Here is a 19,263-nt window from a genome sequence, read left to right on the forward strand (position 1 = left end):
GCTAACCGCAGTCTGCAGCAAGACAAGTACTAAAAATGACAATGTCTAGGAACTCTTGGAACGATCTGACCTTGCCGCAACTTGCCACAAGTGTGTGCCCAGCAGGCTCGTCTTCTTGGTCCAAGTGTGGACCAGTCAGGGTGTCGTGGGTTGTGAGTTGTGTGTGGCATGGGCTGTGTGTCCTCCACGCTCAGGAGGGTCGCATAGTCTCCCATGGTGGGTTGAAAATTAAAAACGGGTCCTTTGCCATCGATAGCTGAGAAGGACTGCCCCAAGATGTGCTTCCCTTATAAGTGGAACACCCAAGGAGGGGGACGCACGCCTACCCCTTACATCAGGGACCCCAGAGTTCCATGGGTCTTGGCGGTGCTTGTGATGAACTTGTACGTGCCAGCCCCATCCGGAGGTGACAGCCCCAGCTCAGCTCTAGCGGGTCGTTGCCATGTGTAACGATATTTAATTATTCACCCAGCAGCAACGTAGCTCTTACCCTGTGCCAGACTGTGTTCTACGCACTTCATAAATATTAACTCACTTAAGGAAACCCTCCCAGCCCTAGAAAACGGTTATACTATTAAGAGTCTCATGTCAAAATGGAAGAAACTGAAGCATAGAGACGTTGGAGAATTTGCCCCAAGTCACTTGGCTTTTAAAAGATGGAGTGGGGACTTGAACGTGTGCCTTCAACCCCCACCCCCGGGCGGTGCTGTTCATCATACCAGGTGGCCAACACTTCCAGTTCCTCAAGACGAGCTAAACATGGGGATTTTTAAAATGTGAAATCTATTTAAACTCTTTTCAACCAGCAAACAGGTCTGTAAGTCCTAGGAGGTCTCCGCAGGATGTTTGTAACCCTTACACCTCTGAGATGCGTTCACGTCTGTGTTCTTCTGTGTCCTAGAGGACAACTAGCAGGTATCGTTACCCTCCTGTTTCAGATGAAACAAGAACGAGGCCTTAGTGACTAAGCGCCTTACCGCATGTCGGAGAAGCGAGCAGTTAGTGCCGAGTGATGACTGCCTGGCTTTCAGCCCAGTGTGTGCTGTTTTTGAAAAATGTATATGCTATAATTATTTAAGAGACCAGAAGATAAACAGGTAATTCAGCCTCTGAAGCAGCATTTTTCGAAGCTAGACCACGTGCATTTGATATTGGCTGCTTGATGCAAAAATGGACTCCAGGGAGTCCCCTCAGACCTCCTGCATCAGACCCTATGGCGGGGGTGGGGGCCGGGGGGCGGGGCAGGAACCTGTATTTCAACCAGCTGCTGCTGACGCTGATGCAGCCACTGTCTGAGAACAGCTGTCCGTGGGCTTGTCTGTTTGACTTGATTGTCCTCATGCAGTGACTTAGGAGAAAATCAGATCTAGGTGTTGGGAAATATTGGAAAGGTCAAGTGGTGTATGTTTGAAGAATGTACCATCTCGCATCCTAAAGAAGATGCATTTATCCCCATGATTTTCTAAGGGCTCTTGGGCAAAGCACTGTATGTCCCTCTGACTCTGAGATTAGGAGACGCCTCCCTGAACTGTGTCTGATACCTTTACCCAAAAAAAAAAAAAAAAAAAAAATCCAGAAATCAGCACTGCCCCGTGAAGCCAGTAGCCACATGTGACTGTTGAAATTCGGATTCATGAAAATTAAATGAGATTAAAATTTCGGGGCCATCTGTTGTGCTAGCCCCGTTTCAAGTACTCAAGGGCACCCAGCAGAATTTGATATTCCATTTAACTTCAGTAGCCACGTGTAGCTAGCAGCCACCCATTCTGGACAGCACAGCTGGCGGGAGGGAGCTGGTCGGACGGGCCCAGAGTTAACCCCATCCTTAGTCTGCTGGGAGGTTCTCACAGGAGCTCCAGTCTTTCAGATTGTCAATTAATGGCTTGGAAGACCGGTTCACATGGCCAAGTCGGGTGGCCTTCCACAAACTGCTTACATTCTGTAAGGCTCAGTCACCTCATCTGTGGAATTTAGTGAGTAACAGGACGTCCTTCATAGTGTTTTGGGGAGAAGTCTATGATGATGCATGTAAACTCATTAATATAGTCTTTGACACAGAGGACCTTCTACGAGGGTCACCCGATATTTTTTGCTGTGACTGCATTTTCATCATTCTTATCCCAAGCATACTGGTGCACAGATTGGGCCTCCAAGAATGTTTTGGCTACTGACATCTCCCAGCGTCCACCAGCTGCGCAGGTTTGCATTTTTAGGTTTGCAGATGTTCCTGTGGGACGCTCTCCTTTTTTAAACCAGCGTGCGAAGAGCATGAGGAACAGGGAACTGAAGAAATGCCTTCTGTGCCCCTGTGTTTCCATAGATCTGTCAGACACAGCCGTATGGAAGAAAGATTGCAGCTCATCTTCTAAGCATTGCTTCGTTCTTGGTCACTGGAGCAAACCTTAGATAGCCTTCTAGATCCTACACTGCATGCACACACACGCACACACACACACGTCCATGCATGCACCCAAGACGTGGTATTGACTAGACTTGGAAACTCGGTTGTTTTGCTGCCAACCCCATTGTTGCATTTAAATTTTGCTAGAAAGTTCCTCGTCTTTTGAGAAGGCAGTGCTCAGAACTGTGTATCTTTATGAGACTGACGCGCTGCCTAGTGCGCTAAGGAGGCAGGTAGAACTGTGTATCTTTAAATCCTGGAATCCCAGTCTGTGAGTAACAAGTATGGGTCATAGAAGGATTAGCCAAAACACCTTAATCCTCAGGTGAAAGCTAGTTTTCTAGATAATGGATTTTTTTTTCCTTCCATCGTCAATAACTCATGTTATTGAATAAGTTTGTTGTGTTCAATCTGGCATAAAGCATGATCTTGTTGTAGGCAGCATTTTTCCTTTGAACAGATCTGGGAAAACAGCCTCAAGGACTTGCCAGCCTTAGAGCTGGGCTTTGCCCCGTACTGATTTGCTTAGAACCAGGAGCACATTGCCCCTTGTCTCTGGAAAATACTATCCACCCATTAGGCTCACATGGAGTGAGTCAAGTAAGCACCGTCAGCCATTGACACCAGCACCATGTGGAGCCCTGAAGAAGCTCTCGAACCCTGTCATTGCCTAAACATGCCCGCAAAGCAGCTTGCAGCCTGGGTGACCCTAGTACTGCACATAGTAATAGCAGCAGCTACTGGCATTATGGGGTGTTGGGCACGTACTAGGTAGATTCTAAGGGCTTTGTGTGAACTAGCTCACCATAGCTGGAGGAGGTGGACCCCACTGTTAGTCCCCCCTTAAGGATGACCTAAGTGAGACCCAGAGAGGCTGTGTAGCTCAAGCCCACACAGCTTGGAAGTGGAGGAGCAGGAGGCAGTCTAGCTCCAGGCTTGTGCCCTCAACCACCATACCATGGACATGTGCACAGTGATGATAGTAGTAATGGGTGACAACTGTAAGACCACAGACTATGGTCTAACACGATGGTGATGTCCCATGTAACGTCTCTCTAAATCCTCATAACAGCCCTGTGAGATAAGTCTGATTATTTTGCCCATTTACAGGGAAGTATGCTCAAGTCCACAGGATTTGTGACCTCTCCATGGTCACGACTGATAGCCAGAATCTCAACCTGCAAGGCGCTTGCTCTCAACCTCCTTGATAGAGTCCCCACAGGAAGGGGCATGGTCACAGTCGGGATCGGGATTTCTTTTCCTCTTGCAGCCAGTCTGCTGACGTCCGTCTGGCCTGGGCAGGGCAGGACCGAAGCTGGAGAGCACGGCAGAAGGCAAAGCTGGTAGTCCGAGGTGATCTGCGTGGGTCAGGGGAACTTAAAGACAAAGGAGACAGGTGTAGACGGTCCAGGGGTGGGCGCCTGGTGGGAGGCCCCTGCAGAGATCAGGGGAAGGCGGTACCACAAGTCAGGGCCACCGTTCAAGTCACAATAGAGTCAGGTGAAGAGGAGAGTTCAAATCGGGACCTGTTGCCTCAGGCAGAGGGCGCACCAAAGGACAGCTGGAGATGGGTAGCTTGTCCCCAGCAAAGCACGCTGGAGCGCAGCAGTGAGGCTGGGAACACAGCTCTCCTTGAGGATCAGCCGCATGCCGTGAGGAGTGGCTGGGTCAGAGAGAGCTGCGACCTAAAGGAAGGAAATACAGGTGTGGAGGGGAGTAAAGAAAGGATGGTTTCTGTGCATTCATGCAGCCAGCCACTGTGACTTGAGGGCCTACCCCGTGATGGGCTGTAGACCAGTCTGCCAGAGCTGGAAATTGGACTTTGTGGTTTAATACCCGTGTGGCCTTGAGCTTACCTTTTTGATGCCTCAGTGTCTTCATCTGTGAAATAAAATGACAGCAGTGCCTTATAGGGTGTTGTGGGAATTAAAGAGTTAATTCCTGTAAAGAACTTAGGATAGTGCCTGATGTCCACTAAGTACTCAGTGCCAGCAAGAAGGTGCCACTGCCTGTGCAGTGGGTTAGGGATACAGTGCTGAGCAAAAGTGGACAAAGAGCCTACCTTCCTGCTCCTCACAGTCTAGTGGAGTTCAATAGATTAGAAGCATTGAATTGTGCAATATGAAATTGAATCTGTGGTAAATGTGGGCTAAGGGGGCATGCAAAGTGAGATAAAGCTGAGACAGGGAGGTTAGAAGGAATATCCTGAAAAAGTGATGCTTAAGGGACAAGGGAAGGAGGATTCCAGGCAGCAAGAGCAGCATGTGCAAAGGCCCCGTGGTAGGAATGTATGGCAAGTATAAACACATGAAAGAAGGCCCACAGTGTAAACAGCAGTAAAGACTGATAGAGGAAGACCGATAGGATGTTGACCTAGGAGAGAAAAGTGGCAGGTTGACCGTGCCTTTGGGGGAAGGGTTCTGAGAGACAGAGAAGATCAAGTCAAAAACCTAGAACTGTGTAAGAGTTTGCCGACTCTGATTTTTTACCTAGGCCGCCATCAGCTAAAAGCGCACATGTCATTGGCCTGGATATGTAGAGACCCCGCCAAAGCAGAAGTCAGAAAGGACTTCCTGCTGCCTTTGATGAGTGTTGCACAGTTGTGGCACCGACACACCTTGACAAGGGACACTTTGTTGTGCAAGACCGAGATGCATGTGCAAGATGTACTGATGGCCAGGGAGTCATGGGATAATTTTTCAGCCTTGCTGGCCAACTGGGAGAGAACCAGAGAACAACAAGGGGTGGAGGGGAGTTGAAAGAACCAACTGGAACAGCTCACTTGACCAAGAATGTCTGCAATGTTTTTTAATCCTTATAATGCAAAACATTTCTATATTTAATTCTGGGCAGGAACATTGCTCCTTTTCTTCTGCATAGTTTGGATGTGCATCCTCTACCCCAGTTTTCTTTATTTAATTGGTTGGGTAAAACCTCCTAACCAGCTGCCTCCCAGCCCCCAGAAACCCCGTTCCTCGCTACCCCCCTCTTACTTGAGCGGCCACACCTCAGTCATGCTCATGAATCTCACAACCCAGATCGTTTGTTCATCCCCTCTACTGGGAAGGATGGGTGGCCCGGTCCGGAATTACAGATTAGAAAACCCAGAGTCCTGTCAGTTGGCCTCCGGGCCAGCACCGAGAATACACTGGGATTGTCTTCCTTCATGAGAAGGGCAGAACTCTTGTTTGCAAGTGTCAGAAGCCCAACCCAACTGGTGTACACAGATGAGTTTGTTTTAAGTCGAGTGTCCACCAAGTTCACAGGATTTGGGTTCTGGGAACAGCGGGATCCAGGTGCCCAAATGATGTCGTGAGGACCCACCTTCTTTCCATCTCTCTCTCTCTCTCTCTGGGCTCTTACTTCCTCCCCACTGGCTGGCTTCGTTCTCAGGTGGGCTCTTCCCCGTGGTGGTTGAGATGGCCGTGGGCAACTCCAGGCTAACACCCATTAGCACGAGGTAGTGTCACCCAAAGCCCCAGAGTGGGGTCCCGTTTGCCTGACTTGCGTCACCTGACAATTCTTAAAGGACCTCCTGCGGTGGAAGGAGCGGAGGAATGTTCACTCTGCTCGGTCCATCCTGAGTCATGTGCCCATCCTGGGACCTAAGGGGATGGGGTGCAGCCCATGCAACCTGCAGGGATTGAGAATGGACATGGGCTTCCCAAAGACGAATCCAGGTAGTATTTTCGAAAGAAATGGGATTGTACTGCAAGGAAGTAAACAGCACACGAACCTGCTCCTGAGCCTATCCCGGGAGCATCCCTCCGGGACTGATCCAGGATCTGGTTCCTTCCTCCGGAAGCCCCGTCATGTGAACTTGACCTCATATGTCCATTATGTATATTTGCCATGGTTTTCTGGAGACGAGGGGGCATGTCTCCATGGTGATTTTAATGCGGGGAATTCAGGATGGCAAGGGGATGTTTTGCAAGGGCAGAACCCAACCCCTCAGCTCAGTGTTGAAGGTGTGAGTCAGGTTTCTGACCGGTTCCACGGGGTGACTTTCTCTGTGTTCCTTATGGCAGCGATGCCCCCTTACTGGTATTTCATGACTGTGAACCGGACTCATAGACCAAGGCCCAGATGAAAAACCAACTGAGTGAAAGTCGCGGTAGAATCTGTTCATCTTGTGTTTCTCTTTTTGGGTCAATTTCGTGCTGTGTGGAAGCCGAGGATATTCTCGGGGCCAGGTGAGAGGGAGAGGGGGCAGTGGACAGAGCAGTCTGAACAGAGCCCACCCCAGAGGGCCCGATGCATGCCTGCTTCAGGTCACGGTCTCGCTGACATTTTCTGGGTTCAGAGAAATTTTTCCAGTGTCCTGGTTTTTAATAACCATTCAGGAGGCTTATTTATAACCTCCCTGGGCATGGGCAGTCATCTCTACCCAGAATAAGTAACCATGGTTGCTGACAGGAGAGAAAAGGTTGCTGATTTTATTCATTTTATTACTGAAAAGGCAACACAGGAACATGTGCCCAGGGTGGAGGGAGGGGGCCGACAGGCACCTCAGACTGGTACCGGATTTTGTAAAGTAAATTTTTAAAGGACCTGTGTGCATTTCTCTTGGAGCTTTTGAATGTAGGAATCTCACAACAGGAAATAACTTCGCTCACACCCACTTGGTAATGGCCTTGAAACTCAGATTTTTAGGATTTATTTTTTTAAATGTGGGCAACTAGGAACAGCTACAAGAGAACAATTAAGATATAGGGGATAATATATCATAGCTCTTACCTCTTGACTAGTGTGAATATTTTGGTGAATTTTCATATCTTTTCCCTGTATACCAGCATGTTATATTTTTTTCTGAATTGTAGACATTCTGAAGGTTCTGGGTCCTGACTTTCTTCATTTGCATTCTGTTATTAGCTTCTTTTCGTGGCTTTTATCACATCACGTTTAATGGCTGCGTTAATATCCAGTCGAATGGACGTCACCGTGTTTCTGGAATGGGACCCTTAAGAGGCTCCCAAACTGATTTGTATTGAAATCTACATTTCCTTTGACTTGCAGCAACAAAAACGTACTTTTTTGACTTACTCTTTTCCTTATAAACATAATCAAACCTTCTAAATACTTTGGCACAGTTTCTCACCAGATGCTTGATCTCCTTACTTGAGCATCTCCTCCATGGGGTGTTCTGATAGGACTGGGAGGCCCGTCAGCGATTCTGTGCCAGCCATCCTGGCCCAACCGCCCCTCCTCTACCCAGACACAAAGTGCCTCCCGATCAGTAGGAAATGAGTGTGATTGAAACCCCACTTCCTAGTACAAGCCACCTGGGGCAGCTTTGAGGAGTCTGTTTCTTCATGTAAACAGTCACCATCCCTCCATCAGTGCATTCCCCGGGGACCACCCATTGACCTGGGATGCTTGTCAACAGTACACGTTCTTGGGCCCATCTGAGTCTGCTAACAGAGTCTCTCACTGGCCAGACCTGAGAATCAGCATTTCTAACAGACGCCCCCACAGAACTCTTAGGTCCGTCAAGTTTACGAAACACTGAGCTAGAGAAACCCAGGTCATGCTGGGGTAAGCAGCCCTCCCTGCCGCCTTGTCTGTGGTTAGAAGTTTCTTCTCGCCGATGGTACCCCTCTTGTATCTTTTCTCAGTCATGAGTCTAGCCTCCTGTTTGGACAAAAGAAAAATTGGATTGTGTTTCTTCTAAAAAGTTCTGAAGATGTCCCTGAATAGGATAGCCCTTGGTACCGTAAATAGCATCTAAGCAAGCTAAGAGCATGTTATCTGAAACACGGAGGGCGTGTTTCTTAAGCACTCAGTCTGGGCTAACTATGAAAGAGAGTGATACCTGCTAAGAGCATTTGGTAGTTTTGGTAGTGTCATTGAAGGCAGCAGGAAAGGTGAACCATAAAATACTCTGACTCCAAATAGGGCCTGTTTCGGCTGGAAATCGATGTGCAAGTGAAGGCCAGGAGACCACAGTTTTCATGAATTGGAAGTGGGTTGATTGGTTGGTTAACTTCGAATAACTTTCAGGCGCATCACCATGAACAGTCAGGTAGTTGTGTGTGGTGTGTGTGTGTGTGTGTGTTTCCAGCGGTGTGCCGCCAGGCACCTCCTCCCGCCTACCCTTCCCAAATCAAAACCAGAGCACGCCGTGTTTCTGGGAGGCAGCTGCCACAAATCAGGCTGAGTAAACAGGCGGGGCACCATCTAGAAGATAAAGTCTGCGTCTTCCAACACAAAATTACTAAGAAAAAGCCTAGTGTTTTCTTTGGTACAAAAACTTCGAACAGCTTAAAAATGTCCTGCTGAATTCCCCCTCCACTTAACTAGAACAGACCCATTTCCTCCACTCCTTTCCTGGGATCCAGAAAAAAGCCTTTCTCAACTCCGGGCTCCCTGAGGGTTTGATGGCCCCGTTTGTGGACTACCCAGCTCCCTGTCTTCTCTTTTGTCTTATCCCTCCCACGTACCAGGACTGGGGCAAAAACGTGCTCATTTCGCTCTTTGCAGAAAGCAGTAAAACACGTCCTTTGGTATATTCCTTTCTGTTCTCTGGGCCTTTCGTTGGAACAGCTCCTTGACTCTTCAGCCCTGTAAAGTATAAGGGATTCTTGCTTCTTGGACTCAGCCCGTCCAGTCCCGTCTGCCCGCAGAGGGTTTTATCAGTCTGGGGCCACCTGGGAGGCCTTATTCTGATTCTGACCGCCTGTGTGACTGGCCCTGGCAGGGATTCTGGGCTTCCCAGCGGTGAGCCTGCTGGACCTTTCCTGGGTGTCTCAGCCCGGAGGAGCAGGCTACTGATGGCTGCCTTGTTAGTTGGAGGCACTGACTTTCAAAGGCAGGAAAGTCCAGTTCAGGCTTTCCTTGTGTCTTTTCCTTGGAAGCAGATTGAGCTCAGAGTTGGAAGGGAGAGGAGAGAAAACAGCCTGGAATAACTCATTTTAAAAAAAAAAAAAATTCTTTCTTTATATCTGGATACTGGGTCCTAGGTAAGAAGATCAGAAGAGAAATTCCCTTTACCTGGGATAAACACATAGACACAAATGCCCCCGCGGGGTGAGCAGGGTGGTCTAGGTCAGCGGTTCTCAGCAGGGGTGAGTGGGGAGGGGTAGGGGTTTTGTCACCTAAGGGACATTTAGCAATGCTTAGAGACAATTTTTTTAAAGACTGACTTATTTTAGAGAGAGGAAGAGAGCACGAGTAGCAGGGGCAGAGAGACGGGGAGAGAGAATCTCAAGCAGACTCCATGCTGAGCACAGAACCCAACGAGGGGCTTGATCCCACGACCCTGAGACCATGACCTAAGCCAAAACCAAGAGTCAGACACTCAACTGGCTGTGCCACCTGCGCACGCCACTTGGAAACATTTTTGATTGTCACAACTTAGGGTGCAGGTTGCTAGTAGCTTCCAGTGGGTAGAGGCCAGGGGTGCAGCTCCACAGCCTACAAGGCACAGAACAGCACCTTCCCTCCAACCAAGAGCCATCTGGTCCCATGAGACAGTAGCACCAAGGCTGAGAAAGCCTGGTCTAGACTATTGCCTTGGAAGTCTTCCCTTCCCACGGCAAGCGCTTAGAATCCCGAACTGATGGCTCTAGAAGGCGCCTCCCAGGCCGGGCATTTCAGAAGTACTCCCTGCAGTGGAATGAGCCTATTGTGTTTCTCACTCTGACCCCAGCTGCAGCCCACGCTGGGGTTTAGTGTTTAAGGGTCACAATGACCTGGCTGAAATCACACTGCCGCTGTAGCTATGTGGCCTCAGGCTGGTGGCTTAAACCTCTCACTCCCTCAGCATCCCCTAGTGTGATTATCAATGTATTCTCCCCCAGGGCCGTCGTGAAGCGTGGGGTAGTATGCAGAAAGCACCTCATTGCATGTCTGGCACACGGCAAGTTCAATATTGGAGAGTTATTATTATTCTTATTATCGGGGGCCCCAGAGTGCCGACCTCCTGCCGCCTTCCTTTAACTGTGTCTCAGCCCCTTGCTCACTTAACCAGGGAGAGGAGAGCGCGAATGGAATTCAGAAATCCTTCCGAGGTGCAGGAATCGACAGATGGGCCGTGATACCTGGCAGTTCTGCCGAGGTCAGCAGTCCAGACCCACGCAGACACCCAAAGTGGGGAGTCCTGCTGTTTGGATCTTCAGGGGTGATCGCAGCAAGAAAGAGCCGCGGGAGACCCTTTCTCCCTGGATCTCAGTCTCCAGCCTTCTCTGAGCTTGAAGAGGCTACCGCAATCTGTGGCCTAATTCTGCCCGTGTAACACTATTAGTACTAATGGAGCCCTCCCTCCCCGTGTGAGAAGGGTCCCTGCCGGCTCCTGGACTTCAGCCTTTGCTTCCCTGACCTTCCTTCCTCCTCCTCCACTACCCCCCCCCCACCCACCCCAGCATCAATTAACCTCTCAGAGAATTCCCATTCGGTATAGCTTACAGGAGTTAATTTGTTCTTTCCATCTGTGGATGAGAAGCAGGCCCTGCTCTGGGCCCTGAGCTGGGAAGACAATGGGGACAGACACCAGTGGAAGTTTTCCATGGAGATCGTTATCAGCCGCAGGAACAAGCCCAGCCAGGCCCTCATCTGCAGATGTGTTTCAAGCTCTGGCCCCGGGGTGGGGGTGGGGGAGGGCTGATTCCAGCCTGGCCCCAGGGTTCTCAGATGGTTCTCCATGCAGCCCAGATCTCACCATCCTTGAGGGGACGGTGAGCTAGAAGTGGCCGGGCTTTCTATCACCTTGAGCACTGTCCTTTGTGGCTTGCTTTCTGCTTGGGATTCGAGCCGCCGGGAGAAGCAGATGGCTTCCTCTGTCATTCTCTGCTCTCTGAATCTGTTTATTGTGGGGGCCTCAGTAGTCAGGGCCCCTGGGTGCCACACTTTTATCTGCCAGTAAGAGATGGAGCCCATCAGACCCGAGGACAGTTTTTATTCCAGCTTTCCTCTGAGCTCCAAGACGACAGCAAAAAAAAAAAAAAAAAAGAATTTTAAATCCTCTTCCGTGGGTGCACAGAAGTATCATCTACTCCCCACCCCCAACCACCCCTTTTGTCTTCCACCAGCTGAACCCAGAGTCCCCCGGGGAGCACTGAGATGTAAACACTGTCAGCCCAGCCCCTAATATCCTGTACCACAAACTGTAAACACAGGAGAAGATGCCACATCATCCCTCGTGGCATTCCCCCAAGATCTCCAACACGCTGGGTTTCTAGAGTTGCCATTCAAAGGAGGACCATGCTTGTGTGTCTCCCCCACCCACCCAGAATCCCAACATCCCCTTTTTAATCTGTCTGCTCTCCTAGAGTTTGATTCAAGATTGTTTTGGAAACAGAATAGGGAGGAGGAGGACATTTTTTAAAATCTTGATTCTTCATTCTTTTATATTCATGTGGTCAACAAATATTTATTGAGCATAAATCGACATTTATAGACATTGGTGAATGAGTCCCACCCAGTCCCTATCAGGGTCAGAGCCCCAGCAGGAAATAGGCAGCACATTCAAAGAGTAATTAAAGGCTAATGAAGGAGGGCTGCTGAGTAGAACTAAGGACTCAGGGAGAGAATTGCAGCCAAAACTGCAGCCTTGGGAGGGAACCAAGGCAACACCTTGACCTCTCTCACTCTCTGCACTCCGATCTCCTCCCAGAAGTCAAGCCCCACTCACTAGAAGCCAGAGAAGGAACACACATACACACACACACACACACACACACACACGCACACACACAGAGACACACGTGGACAGATTGTGATTAAGTGCCATGAAGGCAATGAGCAGGGTCAAGAATAGAGAATGTTGAGGGTTAACCACCTCAAAAGGATGACCAGGAAGCTCTCTGAAGTGATATTGTAGCAAGAATTAGATAAAAGGACTTGGTCTGGCACAGGAAGAGGAGGGGAGGGGAGGGAGGCCCTATTGGCCTTAGGAATGGCATATGCAAAGGCCCTGAGGCAAGAGAGAACTTGTGCAGTTCCAGCAACTGAAAGCAGGCCAGCAGAGTTGTCAAGGGGGGAGAGAGTTATATTTAGAGCTGTGAAGCAGTCACATTTTATTGCTGGCTCTGGTTCAACCTCCTGGAATCCCTCTGAGAACACTGTCCTCGACCCCTTTTTCAGTGGGGATGTCTTAAAGTAGAAAAAGTCAGCTGACTTGCACAGGGAGTTGAAAAAGCAAATGCAAGTGTATAAGGAAGCATTAGGTGAAAAATTTCATGCGTTGCGGAGTGTGAAGGGAGGACATGCCATTTAAGACAAAAAAAGTTTTTTGAAAGTCTGTGAGCTCTTTCTGTTGATCTTTCTATTGCTGTGGCTTACATTTACTTTCAGTGCTTAGTCATATCCTGGGTTTCATATACGCAGTACATTTGCATATAACCCCAGGTATCCAGGCTTAGCAATGCAACTAATGCATAAATCTGATTAATGCAAAAGTCTTTCCTTAAGTAAACAGTAATCCTTGAAAACATATGTTACGCAGAAGTATGATTCACAAAACCCCTTTTTTTACTGCACAAATTAGCCAGTATTGGCCCTGGCCAACAAAATCCAGGGTTCTTTGGATATGCTTGTCTTGAAGAAAGATTGAGTAGCTGTCGTTTTTCCCAGGTGGATGTTGCCAAAATTACAGAAGGCTTTCATTTTACCTTCAAAGCTCTGGGTCCTTCCACCTTTCCTCAAAATCCCTAAGGCCAAGGCCCAGAAGTTCAGCAGGAGGATTTTGTGTTGCTGGGACGGGAAGTTAGCGTGTGATATTGCCCTTCTAGAATCTCATCACTGTGGTAGGACAAGAGATGAGACCTTCACGAATTCAGTTATGTCACATTCACTGAGTGGTGACCAAGACTTATCCTTAGCAAATCTCAAGAACCATCACATGTTTGAGGCCCTTGGCTGTGACTAAGAGGGAAAAAGGAGCCAATATCTCATGGGATTTGCCACCTCAAACCCAAAAGGTTTAGAGTGAATACTTAACACTTATTCTAAAGACAGTGGCCACCGGGCCTTCTTGGTCTTGCTTAAGGGAAAGTGTGATTGGTGAGATGTCAGGTAGATGCTAAAATACTCAGACACTGCTTCTCAGTCTTGGTCGCACCTGGAATCATCCCAGGAATGTAAAGGATGCAGGTGCCTCTGCCCCATCCCTAAGAGTCCAGTGTAACTGGTATCTGGCATTTAGTTTGGGCCAGGGGATATTTTCATGCTCCCCAGTAATTCTATCAAGCAGGCAAGATTGAGAAGGAAGGTATTAAGGCAAATCCAAATTTTTCATTAGCTGCATTTGTTTCTAGCTTCTGGGATGATCTATGAGGTCGTTCTGCTTTTATTGCCCTACTCTGGCCCTGTCTCATTGAAGTACCACATCTTAAGGGAGAAAATGTTCGTTTGTGAACACACAAAAATGTGCTGTAGGAACATCTGTCCTCTATGAAATTCTACCCAAAGGCCCTAGAAATTGCTATTAAGGTGATAGTCTCAAGAGTCGGATAGATTCCTGTTAACTCTCAGCTCTGTCTGTTACCAGCTCTGTGACCTTGAGCAAATGATCTAAACTTCTTGAGCCCATATTCCCTCACCTATAGCCATCTTAGGATGAAATGAGAAGACACTTAACACGGTAAACACAAAAAACATGTGTTGTTTCCGTATCAGCAGAGGTGGGGAATATTCTCAGGACCCCATGTATTTTGATTCTGTTGTTGCTAAGGACTGAAGTGGAAAAGCCAAGGGGACAAAAATAACAAAAAGAAAAATTACAGCAATTGTCCCCTTCTTGGAGATGAGAGAACCAAGAGTCAAAGAATTTAAGGTCACGTAGCTAGTGAATGGGCTAAGTGGGGTTTGCCAGTCCACACGTGTAACCACTCCTCTGTGTTTTCCTCCACCAAATAAACGCTCCTGAAGAAGGAGAGGGGCTCTGGGTGACATCACCCCTTAACTGTGCCCAAGAAAAAGGAGTTTACAGAAAGCTTAGGTCTTTCTCTGTTGGGAAGGGTTCTCTAGGAAGACAGCAGCATGTGAAACCAAAATGGACAGGGTCCACCGACAGCCTCAGGCCCCTCAAAAAATCATCTTCCACACCATTCACCGTTTGCTTCCCTTCCTCATAGCAGCCAGCTTGGGCTCAGCTAAAACCGCCTTATGAGCCGTCATTGCAGGCTGAGAGCAGCCGGCTGGGACAGGGGAGTCCCACCTCTTCCTCCTCCTGCTTGTTCCTTTGCCTTGTTCTGGTAGAACCAAGGTCCTCTGTCTTGCTGCTTCAAACAGCGCGGACTCTGAGCAGTGTTTCCCACGTTTTGTTGGGTTTTGAATAAGGCATGCCCTCTCTTTAACAAACAAAACACAAGACTCGCACACCCCCACCCGCCCAGAGTTCCTCGTTCTTTGCAGACCCCCCCCCCCCACTGTTCTGAGGCCACCAAGATCTCCCGTCACAAACAGAGCTGACAGCTGTGAAGCCTTGAGAGTGGGATGCTGTGTTAACGACTAACATCGACTTTTCTTAGTTCTTCTTGACAATAACGCCATGAGTCATACGTATCATCTCATCTCCATTTCACAGACAAGGAATCAGGTCTTGAAGGTGTTGAATAACACATCTGGGACCCCAGTGCAGCCGGTGGCTTGAACCAGGGTCCTAGTGCCCAAGTCCTGTCCTTCTACACATAATCCCGTGCTTCTTGGTCAGGGTGAGTTTACTCTCCACAGGACATTCTGCCGTGTCTGAAATTTTGACTTGTCACAACAGAGTGGGGGAAGGTACTGTATCCAGTGATTCAGAGGCTGAAGCTGCCTTTTAAAGTGCTTATAGCTCTCCCCCACTACACCTCTCCCGGCCCATCAAGGACGCAGAGCCGAGCCATGCCACACCCCTCCTGGACCATCCCTGGTTTGACTTTGCCCAAGGCCCTACCTCCCCTTAGCAACAGAGGTTGAATCTGTCTCCGGAAGGTTCTTTCTGCCCGTGGAGAAGCTCCATGTGTATGCCGTGCCAACGGCAGGGACTCCGTCGCTCTGAGCGTGGAGAAAGCAGGGAGCACTCCTTGCCCCGCTGATGGGCTGTGGGCACTCTCAGACCACCCCAGCCTTCCTGCTTCCTTTTTCTCCTCTTTCTGCGCGTCCTCTTCCGCCACCGGCACCTGTTCTCTGTGAGACTGGAGGCTCTTTCCATGGGCGAAGCCTGAAATGCCGCAAACTATAATAAAAAAGAAAAATGGGGAACTTCTTAAATTATTGTTTTAAAGACTTTATTTATTTGACAGAGGAAAAGAGAGAGCACAAGCCAGGGGAGCAGCCAAGGGAGAGGGAGAAGCAGGCTCCGTGCTGAGCAGGGAGCCTGATGGAGGGCTCGATCCCAGGACCCTGGGATCGGGACCTGAGCCAAAGCAGACGCTTAACCAACTGAGCCACCCAGGCGCCCCAGTGAGGAACTTTTTTAATCATATAAACTATGAGGAAATCCTCTTCCCCCCACACCCCCACACCTCCCTGAGCCTCACACTCCTCTTAGTTTAAAAAAAAAAAAAACCAAAGTAACAAAACCTACTTTTAAGGGATTCGTGAAAATCGAATGAGGATGAATATGTAAATTTTAGCGACGATGCCTTGTCCCTGATAAATTATTCAAAAGGCTACTTCTTGTGAAATACCAATGAAGAAAAACTTACAAAGACAGGACGTGGCTGCAGAGGTAGGAGGAGAGGAGCAGGCAGACGGTGGTGGTGATAATGGTAGTCTTGGTCGTAACGGCCTTGGTCACTAGATGCTGTGGGATGGCGCTGTGTCTGCAGAGTTACGTGCATTAGCCCATTCCGTATGGGTGAGGTCTGTTCCTCTTCCCTGGGGCAGCCCCCCCACAAAATGCTTCCCTTCCCTCTTCCCTGCCTTCTTTTCCTCCGTAGCATTTAGCACTATATGCCACTTATTTTGTTGATTGTCTCCCTCCCTTACAGGGAGGAGAGCTGCTTAAGGGCAGAGACTGGCGTCTGGTTTGCTTTGCTCCTGTTGCCCCAGCGGCTGGAGCACTGTCTGACATTTGGTGCATATTGGATCAATTTCATACGGGGTAGGCATTCATGAAATGTTGGTGAACAAATGAGCCTCCATTTTACAGATGGGAAAACAGAGGCCAAGAGGGGCGAAGGGAATTGTCCAAGAGCACACAGTTGCTGAGAGGCAACCGGATTTCTAGAGAGCCTCAGCCACCAGGACACAGCTCCTTGTATAGCATTGACCTTGTGCCGCAAATGTCCTTGTGGCTCATACTTAACACCAGCCCTAGAGGTGGCCTGTCCTCTGTCTGGGTTCAGAGCTTTGGGGTAAAGGTATGGGTGGAGATGGGCCGCTTGGAGATCTAGAACCACTGACCCTGATTTCCCGTGCCTCCCTGTGAACTCCAGATTATTTTTCATCACAGACAGTTCCGAATAACTTAGCACAACGTGGGGTAGAATTTGTCTTTGCTGTGCCTCAAAGTGTTCTGTCAAGGGTAGACTTTGTGTTCAATATCCTTGTCCTGGGCTCTGTTTCAGCCCCAGAAAAAGCGTCTTGCCTCTAGCTTTCCTGAGACGTGGGCCAAGGTAAAAAGCGACCGGCTCCCAGTGTTTTCTATGTAATTTTCGTCACTCCCAATGTTTTCTTTCTTTCTTTCTTTCTTTTTCTTTTTTTTTTTTTTTATATATTTTATTTATTTATTTGACAGACAGAGATCACAAGTAGGCAGAGAGGCAGGCAGGGAGAGAGAGGAGGAAGCAGGCTCCCCGAAGAGCAGAGAGCCTGATGTGAGGCTCCATCCCAGGACCCTGGGATCATGACCTGAGCCGAAGACAGAGGCTTTAACCCACTGAGCCACCCAGGCACCACGCTCCCAACGTTTTCCATGTAATTCTATCGTCTTCTCTAAGTTACACACAAAAATAGTTTTTAAAATATTACAAAACTACAGAAATATATAGTTGGCCCTTGAAGAACATGGGGTTGGGGGTACTGAGCCCCTGCATAGTCGAAAGTCTGCATATAACTTTTAACTGCCCCAAAACTTAACTTAGTCAAAGCCTCCTGTTGGCCAAAAGCCTTACTGATGACATAAACAGTCAGTTAACACATTTTTTATATTAAATATAATTATGTTTATTCAATAAAGTAAGCTAGAGAAAAGGAAATGTTAAGACATTCATAAGGAAGAGAAAATACATTTATAGCACAGCACTGTTTCAAAAAATAAAAAAATCCATGTATAAGTAGACCCACACAGTTAAAACCTGAACAGGGGTCAACTGTACTATATAAATTGAAATCATCCCCCAGTTTGCATCTACCTACCGTTAGGTGACAATTCCATTAGTATTTATCTCTGGGCATACACTGACAGATAAATAATTGTAAACAGCAAAGTCATCATACCATTCTGCAATATGTTTTTTTACTTAACATTATTTCTTGTTCATCTTTCCCTCTTGGTGTATATAGCTCTAACTGACATGAAGCCATATAGCGTTTCATTGTGTGATGGTATCATCATTCTTTTAACACATCCCCTAGGGTTGGACACTTGGATTTTTTGCAGCATTTCACTGTTATGGTCGTTTGTATCCTTGTTCAGGTTTTTCCGTAGGACCAATCCCTAGAAGTGGGACCCTCTGGACCAAAGGATAGGCACATGGCAAGTTTCTGTAGATACTACCCAATTGCCCTTTTGTACTTCTATCGAAAGAGGAGGTGCTCTGAGCTTGGCACTTGGTAGGACCAAAAATCCTTCTTGAAGATAGGGACTATAGAGCGTGCTCAGCATGGTCCCCCATCTGCTCTGGTATTTGGGGGTTTTATGTGCTCCCAGAGCAAAGAACAGCTCTGATGGCCCAAGAGCTGGAGCCGGACCAAGTAAAATCCCTTCCTCGCTACCTTCTCCAGCAGCCTGATGGGTTTCTCGGGAGCTAGCCATCTGAACAGTTTCCAGGGGAGCTGGGTTGCCATCCACCCTGGCTGGGTTGGCACAGGGACCACACTTAGGGACAGGGGCCGGGGAATTAAGTCATCAGTCTTCACCTGCCAAGATCCGGTGGGAAAGGTAACACAAACTGGAAATCCTGCGTCTGAAAGCGGCTCAGGGCTTGGCAGGTCACAGAACCCTCGCACCTTGCTTGGCCTGCCTGGAGGCAGAGATCTGTAACAGGCGGCTTTTCAGACTAGTAAGGGGGTCTGACCTGTTTATTTATTCACACCCATCTGACTTCAAAGCAGTGGGTTTTTTAATTTAAAAGAGGTATGGAAATCTACCAGAACACTTGTTGCAAATGTAGTCTTGAGCTCCACTCCCCTAAGTCCTGAGGCAGTAGGTCTGGGACAGGAACTGGGACTCTGCATTAATTTTTTTATAGTAACATATAATGTATTATTTTCCCCAGGGGTACAGGTCTGTGAATCATCAGGCTTACACATTTCACAGCACTCACCATAGCACTCCCCAGTGTCTATCCCCCAGCCCCCCCGGGACACTGCATTTAAAGAAGCCACCCAGGTGACTCTAAAACAGATGCTGTCAGGACCCCACTCTGTTTTATTTTATTTTATTTATTTGTCAGAGAGAGAAAGAGAGAGAGAGTGTGCAAGCAGGGGGAGCGGTAGGCAGAGGGAGAAGCAGGCTCCCCACCGAGCAAGGAGCCCGACACGGACTCGAGCCCAGGACCCCAAGATCATGACCCTAGCCGAAGGCAGATGCCCAGCCAACCAAGCCACGCAGGTGTCCCCCCACTCTATTTTGGCTATACCTATAGCCAATCATTGTGTTGTACACCTAAAGCAAATACAAGATTATATGTCAAATATATCTCAATAGAAACAAAAGACAAAAGGCTTTTGAATCATCTTTAAAAAGGGGGGAGGCACCTGGGGGGCTCAGTGGG

General features: G+C 48.4%; 1 protein-coding gene across 5 annotated transcripts in view; it reads left to right on the forward strand.

Annotated features, from left to right (window-relative positions):
* Positions 1 to 19,263, forward strand: part of PRICKLE2 (prickle planar cell polarity protein 2) — a 318,505-nt gene that overhangs the window by 280,428 nt on the left and 18,814 nt on the right. The gene's annotated exons all lie outside the window — the stretch shown is intronic.

This window comes from Mustela putorius, unplaced genomic scaffold (genome assembly GCF_011764305.1).
Source record: "Mustela putorius furo isolate JIRA1106 unplaced genomic scaffold, ASM1176430v1.1 tig00000095_pilon_pilon_pilon, whole genome shotgun sequence".
NCBI classification, from domain to species: Eukaryota; Metazoa; Chordata; class Mammalia; order Carnivora; family Mustelidae; genus Mustela; species Mustela putorius.